The sequence below is a fragment of the Dendropsophus ebraccatus genome, chromosome 3 (genome assembly GCF_027789765.1).
Source record: "Dendropsophus ebraccatus isolate aDenEbr1 chromosome 3, aDenEbr1.pat, whole genome shotgun sequence".
NCBI classification, from domain to species: Eukaryota; Metazoa; Chordata; class Amphibia; order Anura; family Hylidae; genus Dendropsophus; species Dendropsophus ebraccatus.
Window position 1 is genome coordinate 194,389,871 of NC_091456.1, and position 14,960 is coordinate 194,404,830.

Below are 14,960 nucleotides of genomic sequence, written 5' to 3' on the forward strand. Positions count from 1 at the left end.
CCCCACTAGACACCAAGGACGACTGCATACAGTGATCGGATGCAGTTGTCAACTTTGACAGTTGCCTCCGATTACCCGGGATCGCGGCGGTTCAGAGCGGGGTCGCCGCGCAGCCCCGCTCTGAACACCTCTTAAGGACGCATGACGCGCCGGTACATCATACGTCCTTAAGAGGTTAAAGGGGTTATCCAGCGCTACAAAAACATGGCCACTTTCTTCCAGAGACAACACAACTCTTGTCTCCAGTTCAGGTGTTGTTTGCAATTAAGCTCTATTTACTTCCATGGAACTGAGTTTCAAAACCTCACCCAATCTGGAGACAACAGTAGGGGAAAAGTGGCCATGTTTTTGTAGCGCTGGATAACCCCTTTAGGGTGCCTTCACACCTAGCGACTCGCAGCGTAAATTACGCTGCAAGTCGGCTAGGTCCTGAACGACCGCTGCATGTATGTAATTCTGCTGCCCCCTAACCCCTTTCTGATGCCGCCCGCCTCCCGCTCTGTATACATACCTCTCCTCACTCCACGGGGTCCAGGCATCCTGCTCTCCCGCCCAGCCAATCAGTGGCTACGGCAAGGCAACACATTGATTGGCTGGGCGGGAGAGCAGGACGCCGGGACCCCGTGCAGCGAGGAGAGGTAATGTATACAGAGCGGGAGCGGCAGGTGGGCGGCATCAGAAGGGGTTAGGGGGCAGCAGAATTACATACACGCAGCGGTTGTTCAGGACCTAGCCGACGCTAGGTGTGAAGGCACCATTAAGATGGAAACTATGTTAAGGGTGCGTTCACACGTACAGGATCCACAGCAGATTTGATGGCACAGATTTGAATCTGCTGCAGATCCTATACGTGTGAACACACCCTAGCATCGAAATTTGATATTGTATCATCTGAGCGATAATATCTAGTTTTCATGCTGTTCGGGCCTATAATGTTCTCCGACCACAAGTCTTTTTAGCCAGATGTATTCTCCTCTCTAGCTTTGGCTTGAATATCCTGGATTAGAATCTCCAAATTTAGCAGCAGTCCTGTAAGAGTCCCACTGTGCGGTTTTTGCTTCTGCATCTCTCTCTGAGCTGGTGGGCGGGGCCTTAGCTGGGTGTCAAAGCAGCTGGCCAATCAGCATTCATCTTCCCTGGCCCAGTCTGTCCCGAGGGTCATCTGACATCACTTCTTGTATTTGGTCTCTTTATTTGCTGTTACTAAAGACAAAATTACCTTATTGACGGAGCCTGGACTGCAGTTTTCAAGTAAGTGAGACACCTAGTGGCCGATAGTGTATAGCATTGTATTTCATATAGAAAACAGGCAAAAAAATACGTGACATAAATGGCAAAGACGCAGTACAACACCTCCCCTAATGGTTTTGCATAATTTATTGGTATTGACAGGGGCCGTTAAATAAATTGTGGTCATTATAGGCTAATCTTTATTGTTACTTTTTTATGACTAGTTACTTTACCTGTAAGGCTGGGTTCACACTGTGTTTTGACAATCCGCTTTTTTAAATGTTTTATGAAAAAACATATGCATCTGTTTTGATCTGTTTTTCCATTGACTTCTATCATAAAAAAATGGATCAAAGCACATCCGTTTTTTTAAAAGTACACAAAAATTTGGTTGACGTTTTAATCTTTTTTTTCTCTCCTCATCTTCACGACGGCACCACAGGAGTTAACTCGTACCCTAGGGACAGGAAAAACACACACGAGAGGTTAAAAGGCCCTCCCCTTCCCACTCTCACCATTTTTTTTCATGTCCCTGCAGGGCAGGCTTGAGAGGTGGGGATCCATCATGAAGATGAGGAGATCCCCTCTAAGAAGAAAAGAAATTAGGTACCTCGCCAGCGGATCGATCGGGGTTCGTCCCCCTTCCTTCCTGAGGGCTGCTGGCGGATCTTCGGGTCCAGAGGTAAGGGGAAGGCCCGGTGATCCGCGCCTTCCATCTTGGTGACGGGGTGCAGACAGCTCCCTCTCTGAGGCTTCCGCTCTTATGCGCCCGCAAATCCTCCTTCGGGGGGGGGGGTCACCCTGAGCACCTCAATGGGGTCCTCGCGGGGATTCGGCTCTCCCTCCGGTGCGGCCTTCCTCCGGTACGATCTCGCGGGCGGTCGCCGGAAGTTAGGCCTCACACGCGGTCTCCCAGGAGATGTGCGTCTGACATCACGCCGGAAGTGACGTCACTTCCGGTCCGCTCGTGAAGAGCGGTATGTTTGAAAAAGGGATCAGATCTGCTGGTCTGAGGTCTGAGAAGCATCATGGAGGAATCGTCCGCATCAGACAAGCCCTCTCAGCCGCCGCAGGCGGTAAGCGTGCCTACTACGGTCAGCTACACTTCTAGGGGGGGACAGCTTGGTGGCACATATATGTATATTCATACTCTTCCACCTGTATCTCCTGCTATCCCTATATATCTATTTACTCTGACTAACAGAACATGTAATCTGGTATTATTATGCTCTGTTCCTAGGAGAAAGAAACAACCAAAAAAGCAAAAGACAAACCTAAATCTGCCCCTGTAAGGAGATGTATTAATTGTAATGCGAGGCTCTCTTCCTCATGGCGGAAGAATATCTTTTCTGGTTGTGTTAATGATATAATCAAAAAAGATAAATCTTCCTTTCTGTCGGACATTAGGAAGATGATGAGAGATGAAATAGAGGCGTCTCGAGTGTCTGCTACAGCCACTCCTTCCGCTTCTACCACACCTGCTCCATTTGAGCCTGCTTCCAGTGGATCTCCTGTACGACCTCCTACTCCCACAGTCAGTACAGAGGGAGTTAACCCTCCAGTTTCTCTCCCTGTATTTATACCGCCAACTTCTCCAATACTAATACCATCACTTGCTGGATCCACTATTGGAGAAGGTAGTATATCCATACAATCAACCAGGTCCAAAAGACACAGACAAGCCTCCTCTGAGTCGGAATTCGAGGCTGGTCAAATAACAGACTTATCTCAGATGGGGAGGAAGCCCATTCTGATACAAAGAGGTACTATTTTTCGGCTGAACGCACAGGTCACTTATTAAGAGCTGTCCGTCAGACCTTAGCAGTGGAGGAGGTACAGGAGGAATTGGCTGCAAAGGATAAACCCTTTGCAGGCCTTAAAGCTAAAGATAAATTGACCTTCCCAGTCCATGAAACCCTACAATCACTCATCTCTGATGAATGGTAGGATCCAGAAAAGAGACTAGCTATTCCAGGGGAAATGAGAAGACGTCTTCCTTTTAAGAAGGAGGACTTAGAAAATTGGGGTGAAGTACCTAAAATAGATGCTCAAGTGGCAAAAGCAACTAAGAAATCGCTCCTACAATTTGAAGACTCTTCGCAGCTTAAGGATCCGATGGACAGGAAGGCAGAAAGCCTTCTTAAAAAATCCTGGGAAACAGTTTCCTATTCACTGAAGAATAATATTGCCGCAACTTGTGTTGTCCGGGCAATATATGTCTGGATAGGTCAGCTGGAAGAGCATCTCAGAAGTAAGGAGACAACCCGAGAACAAATGATTGACTCCCTTCCGGTGCTTAAAGACGCTGCAGCTTTCCTGGCAGCCTCCACAGCAGACTCTATCCGGGTGGCAGCTAAGGAGGGCGCTCTCACTAATTCAACTAGAAGAGCGCTATGGATGAAGAACTGGTCAGGAGACGGTCTCTCCCGAACTAAGTTATGTGGCATTCCCTTTCAGGGTAAATATGTGTTTGGTTCTGTTCTGGACACTATTGTGGAGAAGTCAGTAGACAAAAACAAAGCGCTCCCAGAGGTTAAAGCGCAAAAGAAAAAAGAACAATACAAACGCCCTAGAACTCAGGAGAGTTATAGAGGGAAAGGAAAAGGGGGGCGTTGGAGTTACCCCAAAGGGGGTAGTAAAAAGAATATTTTTTACAACCCCAAACCATCCCAGGACAAGCAATGACCCGGTCCAGGTTGGGGGGAGATTGACCAGGTACCGAGAATCCTGGACAACAATAACAAAAAATCCTTGGATATTAGACCTCATCAATCAGGGATACAGAATAGAATTTACCGCTACTCCCCCCAACAAGTTTCTAATTTCTCGGCAATCTTCTCCTGTTCTTCAGGAACATCTGATAGGGTCAGTGAAGAAACTGATCTCCTCAGATGTAGTTACCCCAGTCCCAGTGAAGGAACTTGTGACAGGCAATTACTCAAGCCTCTTTTTGGTGCCGAAACCAAATGGGACTTACAGGCTAATAATAAACCTGAAACCATTAAACGAAGTCGTGAAATACAAACGCTTCAAAATGGAATCCATCAAATCCACCACTCCCCTCATACAGAAGGAAACAGTAATGGCCTCAATAGATCTAACCAACGCCTACTATCACATCCCAATACACCCGACATCTCAGAAGTTCCTGAGGTTCGCAGTGAGAATAGACGGTAAAGTACAACATTACCAATTTAGAGCTCTTCCCTTCGGAATCTCTTCTGCTCCTCGCATTTTTTTTGCAGTTATGGGGGAAGTGACTTCCTTTCTCCATCTACAGGGTATAAGTATTGTTGCCTATCTTGACGATTTGCTCCTCATTGCAGATTCCTCACAGAAACTCCTCCAGGATCTAGGGAAGGCGGCCGATCTTCTTCAATCTCTGGGCTGGCTGATCAATTATTAAAAATCAGACCTCATCCCGGGCACACAGAAGGTATTTTTAGGAATACTTTTGGACTCTAATATACAAAATGTCTTTTCTTCCTACAGATAAGAAACAGGCTCTGATACAAAAGATTAGACTCATTAAAGATATACCGGCTTGCCGTATCAGAGAGGCGATGTCTATTCAGGGGTCCATGACGGCCTGTATCCCAGCTGTTCTATGGAGTCAAGCGCATTCCAGGGATTTGCAGCACCAAATATTATCCACCTGGAATAAAAGTAAGTCGGGCTTAGACAAATTTTTTTCTCAGTTTTGACACTTTCTCAATTGGTGGCTAAAGTCTTCAAACCTAGAGAAGGTGGTCCATTGGAATCCCATGCCCAAGAAAATAGTGACAACAGATGCAAGCAAAACCTGGTGGGGAGCACGTGTAGACACACATCTCTTCCAGGGAATATAGACAAAAGAAATTGCAGGAAGATCTTCCAATTTCAGAGAGCTCATGGCAGTGTGGATGTTATTTCAGCAGGTCGAGAGTACTCTAAAGCAATCGCACATTCACGTCCTCTCGGACAATGTAACAAAAGTAGCTCATTTAAGACATCAGGGGAGGGCAAAACAAAATGCATTACGTCTCATTTCACAGAAGATCTTCTCGTGGGCAGAAAAGAACGTCCTTTCCATCTCAGCAACACATCTCAGAGGGACACATAACGTGCATGCCGATTATCTCAGCAGACACACCATTCATCCCGGCGAACGGTGCCTCAATCAGGAGATATTCGACATGTTGGTACGCAGGTGGGGTCAGCCCCAGATCAACCTCTTTGCCACGAAACAGAACAGAAAGGTACAGACTTACTTTTCCCTAGATCCGAGGGACGGTCCGGAAACTATAGACGCACTCTCCCAACCATGGAGGTTCACAGTAGCTTACGGGTTTCCTCCGATTCCCTTAATTCCGAAGACTCTTCAGAAGATCCACGCCGAAGGAACAACGGTCATTCTCCTAGTCCCGTATTGGCCCAGGAGAGCATGGTTTGGACTGCTACAAATCTTAGCCTTGGAACCTCTGATTCATCTTCCAAGGATACCGGACCTTCTAAATCAAGGGCCACTACATCATACAGACCTTTCATCACTCAAAATGTCGGCATGGATCCTGAGAGGGCAATGCGCAGGAGCAAGGGCCTTTCGGAAGAATACCTTACAAAACAGCAGGAAACCGGTCGCCTCAAAAATTTATTTAAAGGTTTGGAAGGTTTTTTCTTCCTGGTGTCCGGAAGCCACAAAAGCTTTTCCTGGTGAACCAAATTTTTCTATTATTTTGGATTTTCTACAGGCCGGATTGAAGAAAGGTCTGAAACCAGCCACATTAAAGGTTCAGGTAGCAGCTCTTTCTTCTATATATGATTACAATATCGCAGAACATAGATGGGTTAAGAGATTTCTGCGAAGTGCAACTAGACAGAATCCCACTATAAGGAATCTACACCCACCATGGGATTTAAACACTGTCCTGGAAGGTCTATCTAAACCTCCCTTTGAACCAATTGAAGAGTCCAGTATAAGGTTTCTCTCTTTCAAGACCGCCTTCCTGGTAGCAATTGTCTCAGGAGAGTGGGGGAAATCCAAGCTCTTACGATACAAGAACCATACTGCTCTATTCAAGATGATCGCATTGTATTAAAAACAGATCCCAAATTTCTCCCGAAAGTGATGCCAGCATTTCATCGCTCACAGGAAATAGTTCTCCCTTCTTTCAGTGCATCACCTAGGAATGATCTAGAAATCCCGCTGGATAAGGAAAGCTATAGAGGAAGCTTACAAAATACAAGGTATCTCATGTCCTCTTCAGATAAAAGCTCATTCCACCAGGGCAGTGTCCACTACATGGGCGGAGAGTGCCTGCGCATCTATCGATCAAATTTGTCGAGCTGCCACTTGGTCATCTCCACATACCTTCACAAGGCATTACAGACTGCAGCTTCAGCGTAATGAGGGCCTCGCCTTTGGTCGAAAGGTTCTTCAAGCTGTGGTCCCGCCCTAAGGTAATGGTTGGTATTCTCCTGTGGTGCCGTCGTGAAGATGAGGAGAGAAAAAAGGATTAGTCTTACTGGTAAGACGTTTTCTCCGAAGTCTTCACGACGGCACCAATAACCCTCCCTATGTATAAATCACACTCCCGTGGTGCCAGATATGGTTAAAATTACACTGGTGAGAGTGGGAAGGGGAGGGCCTTTTAACCTCTCGTGTGTGTTTTTCCTGTCCCTAGGGTACGAGTTAACTCCTGTGGTGCCATCGTGAAGACTTCGGAAAAAAGTCTTACCAGTAAGACTAATTCTTTTTTTTCTTTTTTAAATGGAAATCAATTGAAAAAGATCAAAATGGATACACAAAAATGCATCCATTTTTTTAATCTGTTTAAAAAAAAAAAATTGCAAAAACCCAGTGTGAACCCAGCCTAATCTTGTACAACTTGACAATAAATAAGATAAAAAAGGAAACTACATCCCTGAGTTTAAGATGATGGGATTTCTGGATAAAATCTTTCAGACCCGTGTGAGTCATTCATGTTCAGTTATAAATTACTTTTTCTTAAAAAAACTTTATACATAAAATTCAAGATAATGGCTTCTCCCTTTTGTGTAATCTTTGGTGTTCAACAAGACGTGATTTCATAGTAAAACATTTCCCACATTCGAGACACGGAAATAGCCTCTCTCCTGTATGGATTCTTTGATGTTCAACAAGAGTTGATTTCTGAGTAAAACATTTCCCACATTCTGGACATGAAAATGGTTTCTCTCCCGTGTGAATTCTCCGATGTCTAATAAGTTGGGATTTCTGAGGAAAACATTTCCCACATTCTGAACATGAAAATGGCTTCTCACCTGTGTGAGTTCTCTGATGTATAACAAGATCTGATTTCCTAGTAAAACATTTCCCGCAGTGTTGGCAGGTAAATGGCTTCTCCCCTGTGTGTATTCTGTGGTGTTCTACAAGAGATGATTTTACAGTAAAACATTTCCCACATTCTGAACATGAAAATGGTTTGTCCCCTATGTGAATTTTCTGATGCTCAACAAGAATTGCTTTCCTTGAGAAACACTTCCCACATTCTGGGCAGGAAAATGGCTTCTCTCCTGTATGAATTCTTTTATGTTCAACGAGATGTGCTTTCTGAGTAAAACTTTTTCCACATTCTGTACATGAATACGGCTTCTCCCCTGTGTGCGCTCTCTCATGTTCAACAAGTTTTGATTTCCAGGTAAAACATTTCCCACACTGTGAACATGGAAATGGCTTCTCTCCTGTGTGAATTTTCTGATGCTCTACAAGACGTGATTTTGCAGTAAAACATTTCCCACATTCTGGGCATGAAAATGGTTTCTCCCCTTTCTGAGTTCTTTGATGTGGAACACCTCTTTTATGACTATTATTTCGCTTAACAGTTTGTGATGAATCGGTAGACAGGAATGATATATAGGGATCAGATGGCAGATCTTTGCTGTGAGGGGCTGGGGGTGTATCTGAGGCAACATAATGTTCTTCATATGTATCTTGTGTGATCTGATCTTCTTTTTTAAAATCTAAATATTTTAGATGTCCCTCTGAGCTGCTGGTACAGTCACCTGCCAAATATAAAGCAATTTCATTGTTTTTAGGAGACTGGACCTGGATACAGTAGGTATAATTGTTATATAGCTGCCTTCAGGAGACTGGACCTGGATATAGTAAGTATAGCTGTTATATAGCTGCCTTCAGGAGACTGGACCTGGATACAGTAAGTATAATTGTTATATAGCTGCCTTCAGGAGACTGGACCTGGAACAGTAAGTATAGCTGTTATATAGCTGCCTTCAGGAGACTGGACCTGGATACAGTAAGTATAGCTGTTATATAGCAGCCTTCAGGAGACTGGACCTGGATACAGTAAGTTTAGCTGTTATACAGCAGCCTTCAGGGGACTGGACCTGGATACAGTAAGTATAGCTGTTATATAGCTGCCTTAAGGAGACTGAACCTGGATACAATAAGTATAGCTGTTATATAGCTGCCTTCAGGAGACTGGACCTGGATACAATATGTATAGCTGTTATATAGCTGCCTTCAGGAGACTGAACCTGGATACAAGTATAGCTGTTATATAGCTGCCTTTAGGAGACTGGACCTGGATACAAGTATAGCTGTTATATAGCTGCCTTTAGGAGACTGAACCTGGACACAGTAAGTATAGTTGTTATATAGCAGTCTTCAGGAAACTGGACCTGGATACAGTAAGTACAGCTGTTATATAGCTGCCTTCAGGAGACTGGACCTGGATACAGAAAGTATAACTTATATAGCAGCCTTCAGGAGACTGGACCTGGATACAGTAAGTATAGCTGTTATACAGCAGCCTTCAGGAGATTGGACCTTAATACAGTAAGTATAGCTGTTATACAGCAGCCTTCAGGAGGCGGGACCTGGATACAGTAAGGGTACTATTACACGGAACAATAATCGGCCGAATTGGCCCGATTCGGCCGATTATCGCTCTGTGTAATTAATGCAACGATCAGCCGATGACAACGATCATCGGTTGATCGTTGATATAGGTTAGAACCTATTTTTGTCGGGCGCCGACCTCGCATCACTGCATGTAATAGCGGTGCACGGGCGGCGACTAACGATATACATTGCCCATCCACGTTCCAGGGCTGCTCCTGCCGTCCGCTTCTCCCGGGGTCCTGCGCGCTCTAGCTTCACAGCGGCCTGTCAGCTGACAGGCCACTGTGAAGCTAGAGCGCGCGGGACCCCGGGAGAAGCGGATGGCAGGAGCAGCCCTGGAACGTGGATGGGTAATGTGATGGGTAACGATGTCCTTGCAGCTCTTGTTAAACGATTATCGGGCCGTGTAATAGGCCCAGTAAACGAGCGACGATCTAGCAGATCGGCGCTCGTTTACAGGTATAATCGGGCCCTGCTCGGCCCGTGTAATACCACCCTAAGTATAGCTGTTATATAGCTGCCTTTAGGAGACTGGACCTGGATACAGTAAGTATAGCTGTTATATAGCTGCCTTCAGGAGACTGGACCTGGATACAGTAAGTATAGCTGTTATATAGCTGCCTTCAGGAGACTGCATCTGGATACAGTAAGTATAACTGTTATATAGCAGCCTTCAGGAGACTGGGCCTGGATACAGTAAGTATAGCTGTTAAATAGCTGCCTTCAGGAGACTGGACCTGGATACAGTAAGTATAGCTGTTATATAGCTGCCTTCAGGAGACTGGACCTGCATACAGTAAGTATAGCTTTTTTTAAAGCATAAGAACTAAAGAAAAATTATAATGTATATTGCAAACTTTATATCACATCTACTGTTAATTTAGATTTTGAAAGTTATAACAACATTGATGCTTCAATATGAGTGTTATCTGCATTTACTGGTCACTACTCACCTGGGCGGTTACCTGTAGTGATGTCCTCCTTGTACTGATCTTCCCCCCTCACATCTGTCTCCTCTTCTTTTACCTTTATGACCATTCCATTAATATACTTCAGAGATTCACCCTGAGTCATAAGCTGGAAAAGATATATTATGAAAGTCATCACACAGTAGAAGTCCCATGGGAGCAGAAAAGATCATTAACTAGCACGAGGACCAAAACTGACATGGCAGGAGGAGTCATGTGAGCCGATAGCTGCAGGTCTCCTAGATGCCGGACATAGATATTAGATGATGGATCAGTGACAACCTCATACACTGTATATCCAGCATAACCAGACCAGCTTCAGGTTGTCTATGAGATCAGTCTCTGCCAGACACATCTGGGGTTTGTCTCAGGGGAAATACAGGATCAGATCCATAGCCAGATACTGGGAAAAGATCCAGCCACCATGTAATGTCTATAGTCGGCTTTATCCACCATCTCCACCTTCCTCATTACACAAATATCATCCATATAATAGTGTAGGATAAACCGAGACTGAGAGCAAGAACCTCACATCTACACATCATAGGGAACATCTCCATCTACCTGATCCTGATCCTGTGGGAGAAGAGGACGGGGACATCTCTCTGGTGCTGTTCTCTTACTGGATCTGACTGGAGGGAACACATACAGAGACTGAATTCATTCTTTCCATCCAGATAATACAGAGAGGAGGTGTGTATATAGTCCTGTCTATTACCTGCTGATGGGAGGGGCTGCTGATCCTCCAGCATCACATCCTTGTACTGATCCTTGTGTCCTTCTACATACTCCCACTCCTCCATGGAGAAATAGACCGCCACGTCCTGACACCTTATAGGAACCTGACACACACAATGATCACACAGTCATCCCCCCCACCCCTCCAGTGGTGTTACTGTATAATGTCCCAGCATTCCCAGGAGCCACAGTCTCACCTCTCCACTCAGCAGCTCCACCATCTTGTTGGTGACTTCTAGGATCTTCTCTTCCTCCATTTCCTCATGTATCAGGGGCTCCGGGATTGGGCTCAGGGTTCTTCCCCATCCTTCACACCCAGGGGCCCCACAGCGCCCACTAGAGGACTTCTTCACTACTGTGTAATCCTGTGTATGGAGAGACACATTACTATCACTCCATCCATTCCCAGAATCCCTCACCTCTCCAGTCCTATCCATCTGTTATTCCATAGATAAGAATGATGTCATGATGACATCACTCCCAGAATCCCTCACCTCTCCAGTCCTATCCATCTGTTATTCTATAGATAAGAATGATGTCATGATGACATCACTCCCAGAATCCCTCACCTCTCCAGTCCTATCCATCTGTTATTCCATAGATAAGAATGATGTCATGATGACATCACTCCCAGAATCCCTCACCTCCCCAGTCCTATCCATCTGTTATTCCATAGATAAGAATGATGTCATGATGACATCACTCCCAGAATCCCTCACCTCTCCAGTCCTATCCATCTGTTATTCCATAGATAAGAATGATGTCATGATGACATCACTCCCAGAATCCCTCACCTCTCCAGTCCTATCCATCTGTTATTCCATAGATAAGAATGATGTCATGATGACATCACTCCCAGAATCCCTCACCTCCCCAGTCCTATCCATCTGTTATTCCATAGATAAGAATGATGTCATGATGACATCACTCCCAGAATCCCTCACCTCCCCAGTAAGCAGGAAGAGTATGTGTAGGGTGAGGGTTATTATCCTCTCGGCCATCTTGTCTCTGTCTCTCTCCATGGTTGATGGGTCGGTCTCTTATATAGAAGATATCAGCAGAGGATCCTGGAGTGCAGGAATCTGAATAAAAAGAAGATAAAAATATTTGCTATCACTGTGAGCGGGAATGTCCAGTCTGTCACAATATAAGGGAATACAATTAGAAGTAATAATAATTATTTTGGCATTGTAGTTTTTGGTTACGTTTCAAGTACCCATAAATAGGATAAAAACTATATACACACACATATATATATATATAATAAAAAAAAAAGAAAAAGTGCAGCACTCTTGCAAAAATTTGAAATGTGGGTGCCAGCAGGACGCACCCCTGCGACCACAGGTGCTGGATAATTAATGATAGAGACACTGCAGCACTCCGGAGTAGTGGAAAAACTTTAGTGGTTTATTGTGCCCAACTTGCGACGTTTCGACCTCGCTCTGAGGTCTTTTTCTAGCAATAAGGAGTGCATACATGGCAAAGAAGGTGTATAAATACACAGCATACAAAATTAGCAACAGGTGTTACAAATCGTGATGATCTGTGCAGTTGTTTAGTCACTTGTTTCCTGGCTACCGTGACACTTGAGAAGTAAGATTCCTTCGTCCTTCAAAGGCCTATGGGCATATGCTCGCCCGCTGTATACTAGGACAAGTCCGCTATTCTACCTTTGCAACTTTATTATTATTATTTATTGCCACTATTATACCAGGCAGATTATAGTCTGGAGACCCGTAACCATGGGGTTAACATCTATACGGACTGACTTACACGTCATTGTAGCTTTTTCCACATTGGACAGATTTCCATGCATGCGCTGTTGGTCTGACTCACACCATTGATTCCATTGATATACAGAGGCATCTTGGTGAGGCACTGGAAAAAATTGTATATAGCAATTAAAGGAGACCTGTATGCTGACTTTTGTATGCTGTGTATTTATACACCTCCTTTGCCATGTATGCACACCTTACTGCTTGAAAAAGACCTCAGAGCGAGGTTGAAACGTCGCAAGTTGGGCACAATAAACCACTAAAGTTTTTCCACTACTACTGAATGCCGCAGTGTCTCTATCATATATATATATATATATATATATATATATATATATATATATATATATATATATTAAGGCACTAACGAAGGGAAACTAATGCCTCCATCTTTTCCTCTCTCAGTTTCACCTGGTATAATGTAACGACCAATAAAAAGTACAGCTCCTCCCGGGCACAGCTACAGAGAGAAGAGGAGAAATAACACAGGAGAGACGGAAAAAGGGAAAGAAACAAAGGGGATGTAAGGTCCTGTCTTATACAACAATCCCTCTGTTGCCCAAAGCAACCAATCACAGCTCAGCTTTCATTTTACCAGAGCAATGTGAGAAGTGAAAGCTGAGCTGTGATTGGTTGCTATGGGCAACTGGGAGAATCTTATTCTAAGACGGCAGGATAAAAAAAAATTCTTACAGAATAATACAGTCCAGTCCTGAAGGGGTTAATGCTGTCCCCCAGCCATCACTCCTCCCGCAGAGCTGTACAGGAGCCGTGTGCTTCCCCTGTGCTTCCAGGACCTACCATGATGTCACAGTCATGTGATCAGTCACATAGAGGAGGAGGAGTCACATGATCGGGGGCCGCTGCTCAGTGTATGCAGGACTCTGCTGTGCTGGATGAGCTGAAGTGATGTGTATGCAGCAGAGCTGTGTGTGTGATGTGTGTGGAGCAGAGCTGTGTATGTGTGTGTTATATATGCCTGCAGCAGAGCCCTGTGTGTAATGTACATGTAGCTGAGCTGTATATGTGTGTAATGTACATGTAGCTGAGCTGTATATGTGTAATGTACATGTAGCTGAGCTGTATGTGTGTAATGTACATGTAGCTGAGCTGTATATGTGTAATGTACATGTAGCTGAGCTGTATGTGTGTAATGTACATGTAGCTGAGCTGTATATGTGTAATTTACATGTAGCTGAGCTGTATATGTGTGTAATGTACAGGGCCGGACTGGGACTGAAAAGCAGCCCTGGCAAACACACCCCACCAGCCCACATACAAGTCTCCCTGCACCCATTGCGCCAACTGTGCAACGCAGAAAAAAATTCAGATATGATCAGATACCAGGTGTACGCAAGTGCTGAAAAGTATTATCACCCTGCAGACTATATAGGAGTATACAGCTGTGATCAGAAACAAAATACTGAACAATTATAGATGATCTGTTTGCTCTCCTGTCATCTGTCACATGATTCATACTAATAAAGTTAAAAGTATTCTGCCCTGTAAACTATTCTTCAGGAAAAGCAAAGCCCCAGGAGAGCTTCATCTTATGGCCATGTTCACACAATGTATGTTTAGGATAAATCACAGCCGTGATTTATGCAAAAACATACGTTATATTGGAAATAATGGAATGCCGGCCAGAGCGTATACACACATTGAATAGTGGCCGCACAGACATGTCAGTTCACACATTGGAGCATGTGGCTCTGGCTGCACGCTCCATTGTGTGCAGCAGTGAATTGAGATTCGGGCGCACACGGGTGCCCTGCATCTGAATTCACCAGAAATGAAGATAATCAGTAACACCTGCCGTTCTGTGACCCGCCCAGGCACAGAATGGCAGGTGTTATACCATGTGTGAACATGGCCTAAAGTTACACTACTGAAATAATTCAGGGGCATCTTTCCTTCCTACCTTTGTATTGTGCAGTTCCCCTGTTATTCTTCCTGGAAATTGTTCCCTGGTCCCTAATACAGTGACCCATCCAATCATCACTGACCGTATCAGACTGTGGGGACACATCTTATTAAGCAGAGGATGTCAGTCAGGCCTGGGATACATAGAGTGTTATAGAATGTTCTATTCTTGTGTCACTCTCCATGTAGACCCGGCCTGAGAGAACAACACCAAGCTCTAATGTAGGACTCTCCAGAATTGTTACCTCATGGGGGGCACAGATATTCCCTATAACAGAGGTCAGGAGAGCGAATAGTGAAGGCCGGAGACTCACAGGTGATGTCTTCTCTGATCCCAGTCATTCTCCTATCCCAGATCACTAAGGAATGACCCCAGACCCCTACAAAATTAATACTCATGAAAATTCAGACCCCCGTGTTAACCTCCCCCAAACACAATAACTA

At 44.7% G+C, this 14,960-nt stretch overlaps 1 pseudogene; it reads right to left on the reverse strand.

Moving 5' to 3' along the window:
- Positions 1-14,960, reverse strand: part of LOC138786652 (zinc finger protein 208-like) — a 102,613-nt pseudogene that overhangs the window by 10,325 nt on the left and 77,328 nt on the right.